Below are 4,424 nucleotides of genomic sequence, written 5' to 3' on the forward strand. Positions count from 1 at the left end.
CAGCCGCCGCTGCCGCCTTCTTGTCCCGCCGCTGCCGCCGCGCCTCTGAGCCAGGCAGCGCCGCGGCGGCGCCCCCAGCTCTAGTCCCCTCCTGCTCTTGGGCGGCCGGCCCCCGCCTACCTTCGCGGGGAGTCGGGGGGCCGGGCCAGCGCTCCCCCTCCGCCGCTCCCCCGGGCAGCAGCAGGCAGAGGAGGCAGCGGAGCCAAGCGCTGAGCAGCGCGTACATGGCCGCCCCGGGGTGAGCCTAGTGTAGGGGAGGGGGCGGGCTGCCCGTCGGGGCTTTTATACGCGGGGCCGGGGCTCCGGGCTGAGCCGCACGCCCCGGGCGAGGCAAAGGGGGATGGGGGGGGCACAAACTCCATCCCGGGCTACCGGGGGAGTCTGCGAGTGGGGCCGGGGCCACTCTCACCCCACCCAAGGAAGGCGGGGGGAGGGGGGATGTCTCTGGACGTGGGATCCGGGCAGGACCACCCTCGGGACAGAATCTCCCTCCTGTGGGCCCCTGTTTCAGGAAGGCGTGGAGTAGACGTCTCCCCATGTTGGAGAAGGACTCTGCTGGGTGAGTTTCCATGAGACCGGTCTCACTCCTCATTTGTCGGGGCAGGAAAAGGGGTTTTGCACTCTTCTAAAGCAGAGTCACGGTTTGCCAGCCTTCTCCTAGTCACAACCTCTGTAATACTCCTATCTATGCAGGAGGAGGCCTGGGAAATCCCTTCATCCAAGCTAGTTGGGTGACCAAACCTCTGGATATTATCAGGACCCTCCTGATATTAGGGGCTTTGTTTTATACACAACTATAATCCCCTGCCCCTGGGGATTACACAACTATAATCCCCTGCCCCTGAAAAAAAAAAGTCCTGATTTTTTGCATTTGCTAGCTGGCCACTCTACAAGCTAACAACATTCATTGGCTTCCAGGCCTGGGAGTATGTGATATCCCAAGGTCAGTTTAGGGCTGAGAAGGGTAGATGGAGGAATGGCAGGCTACTCAAACTCAGTCACTGGATGTTTCTGCCAAAATTACTATCAGCCAAACAATGTTATTTTATCTGTTGCCATTAGGTTTCAGAGTTAACATTTCAATGCGATGACTGGCATCCAGTCACACCTCTTTCCCAGGTGTTATTTTCAGCTATCTGAAGAAAGTGCTGTATCAGGTCAAAATAGATTATCTTGCAACCATAAGAGGTAGGAATTATTTTTTTTTAATTTAATTTCATTAGAAAGTGATTGGCCATCAGGGAAGTGCAGCTATAAGGGTTCACTATATTCCAGTTGGATTTCTGATGATCTTCTATCTATACCTTGATTTGCATTCTTATGTGCTAAATATATTACAACATGCTATTTATCTTAGTGAACAACTTTGAGACCTTAATGTGATTTTTGCATCTAATAACATCATAAAGAAATCACTGCATGCAATGCATAGCTTCCAAAGTATAATGTGAATGTTATACAAAGAAGTTTATGGTAACTATGAGCAGCTTAAAGGAACTAATGTGGCATTGTCTTTTCCTTGTATTTCAATATATTGAAAATATCTGTTTTAAATTGTTTACATTCCATCTCGAGTCTCATCTTCTGGAAAATTAAAATGGTTTATTCAATAGCTGCTTAGGTTGTAAATGTTTGAGAAATGGCCTGAAGATAACAAACACGAATAAACAGAAATGATTGCATACATTTTATTGTTTTATAATGTAGGGTCATAGATGTGCCTGGTGCTTTACAGAGAGACTGTAGACATGGTCCCTGCTCTGAACAGCTTAATTTTAACATGGGAGTTTCTCCATTGACTATGGGCACGTCTTCACTACCCGCCGGATCGGCGGGTAGCAATCGGCCTATCGGGGATCGACTTACCGCGTCTAGTGAAGACGCGATAAAATCGATCCCTGATGGCTCTACCGTCGACTCCAGAAATCCACCGCGGCAAGAGGCGGTAGCGGAGTCGACGGCGGCGCGGCAGCGGTCGACTTGCCGCCGTCCTCACAGCCAGATAAGTCGACCTAAAATACGCCACTTCAGCTACGCTATTGACGTAGCTGAAGTTGCGTATCTTAGGTCGACCTCCCGCTGTAGTGTAGACCTAGCCTATGTCTTGCCCATCTGTAAAATGTATTTTTCTATCTCCCATTGATGGTCTGAGGGAAAATACAGTAAAGAATGAGATGCACTCTAATACGGCAGTGATGCAGGGCCATTCACATACCATAGATAACACAATGTTCCTGTGAGGTGAGGGGGTGGTATTCCCATTTTATATCACCTGAACTCCCATTTATCAAAACTTTAAAAATGATTATATTGATAATCCAATGTACTACACTCAAGGACTTCACTAAACTCACTCATATCAATGGCAGTTTTTCATCATAACTATTTTACTTCAAAGGCAAAAATAACAACAATACCTCATACTTACATAGTATCTTTCATCCAGAGTGCTTCAGAAATACTAAGTCAGTGTATAGGAGCAATCCCTTCCTGCCCACTGAAATACATGGTTATAATTGTGTACCAAACTATACAACAGCATTTAGGAGAGAAATGAAGTTACCAATATTTTGCCACTTAGATGATAGGTGCTTTAGAATTCTCTGAAAGATGGAATTTGGCCAGTATAACATCAGTCTGAAGTCTGCTGTTGGTCAGAAAGCAGGGGGAGAACAAAATGTCTATGATTTCCCCCTATAACTCTGTGTGGATTTCTTTAATAAAACTTTTGCCATTGTATTTCCATGAATCAGCTGGCCAGCCTCCTCAGTCTAGAAGAAATTGGCTGGAGACTAGCATGTGACCACTTTAGTAATCAACCAGATAACTTTCAGATTTGGGTCTCTTTTACTGCTTTGCATTGTTGGATTAACTGACTAGGCAAGAATAAAATGAGATTAGGTAGACAGTCTCAGAGGTTTTGAGGAGAGCTGAGCACTTTTCCATTTCTAATCCCTTTGGCAGTGGTTCAACCCACGGCCCATGTGACATCCTCAGGGCCATACAGGACTCCTGAGGGAATTCTGCACCAAAAAATTAAAAATTATGTGCACACTATTTTAAAATTCTGCACAATTTTGCAAATTGTACGCCTCTACCCCGATATTATGCTGTCCTGGGGAGCCAAAAAATCTTACTGTGTTATAGGTGAAACCACATTATATTGAACTTGCTTTGATCCGCCGGAGTGCACAGCCAGGGCCGGCTCTGGCTTTTTTGCTGCCCCAGGCAAAAAAGCCTCCGGCCGCCCCCCCACCCCCGCGTGGGGGGGGGGCAGCCGGAGCCCCAAGGGGAGGGCGGCGAGCCCCAGCCGGGGCTCCGCTCTCCCCAGCGGCTGGGGGGAGGGCGCCAGGGGGAGGGTGGCGAGCCGCGGCCAGAGCGCCGGGGGGAGGGTGGCGAGCCCGGCCGTGGCCCCACTCTCCCCGGCGGCCGGAGCGCCCCGCCGCCCCCCTCCAGGTGCCGCCCCAAGCACAAGCTTGGTGGGCTGGTGCCTGGAGCCGGCCCTGTGCACAGCCCTGCCCCCGGAGTGCTGCTTTACTGCGTTATATCCGAATTCGTGTTATATTGGGTTATGTTATATCGGGGTAGAGGTGTATTTGTTAATAAATGTGGCTCCAGCATGGCAGTGGGGGACACAGGCCACTGGCTGCATTGAGGTGGGAGATCACCCTGAAGCCCCTACTTCCCCTAGTACAGGGACTCAGTAGTGAGGCTGCACTTGACCCTAACACAGTGCAAGGGCTGGGCCTGCCCCAGAAACACCCCTGGGCCCTACCCCTCTGCACCAGGTGTGGGTGGGCAGGCTCAGCCCAGCAGGAGCCAAGTGTGTATGTGTGGGGGGGGATCCAGGTGTGGGGTGAGAGGTTTCTGTGTGGGGCAGTCTGGGTGTGGGCAGCTCAGTGGGAGATCTGGATGCACAGGGGCTCTGTGGGGGGTTCTGGGTTCAGGGGCAATTGGACTCTGCAGGGGAACCAGGTGAAGGTGGTTGGGGCTCAGCAGGGGGGGTCTGGGTGTAGGGGCTCAGTGGTGGGTCCGGGTGCTGGGGGAGTGGGGCTTGATGGGGAGGGGTGCAGGTGCAGCTGGTTGGGGCTCAGTAGGGTGGGGGTCTGGGTGAGGGAGCTCATCGGGGGCGGGTCCAGGTGTAGGGGGGTAGGGCTTGTCAGGATAAGGGATCGATGGGCCTGTTTAATGGGGGAGCCCCAGCTGCTTCCGAGGGGATGCCACATGCCTGGCTTCTGCTTCCTCCCCGCGAGTCCCCCTTTCTTCCCCATCTCATCCCCCTCTCCCCCTGCCCCATCCCTTTCCCCTCACTCCCACATTCCCCTCCCCCTTCCCTATTCCATCCCCTTCTTTCCCCACTGCCTCTCCCCCCACCCTCTAACTCCCTTTCCCTCATCCCCACTTCCCTCATTTCCCCGCTCCCC

This window comes from Terrapene carolina, unplaced genomic scaffold (genome assembly GCF_002925995.2).
Source record: "Terrapene carolina triunguis isolate 2854851 unplaced genomic scaffold, T_m_triunguis-2.0 Scaffold67, whole genome shotgun sequence".
NCBI lineage: Eukaryota > Metazoa > Chordata > Testudines > Emydidae > Terrapene > Terrapene triunguis.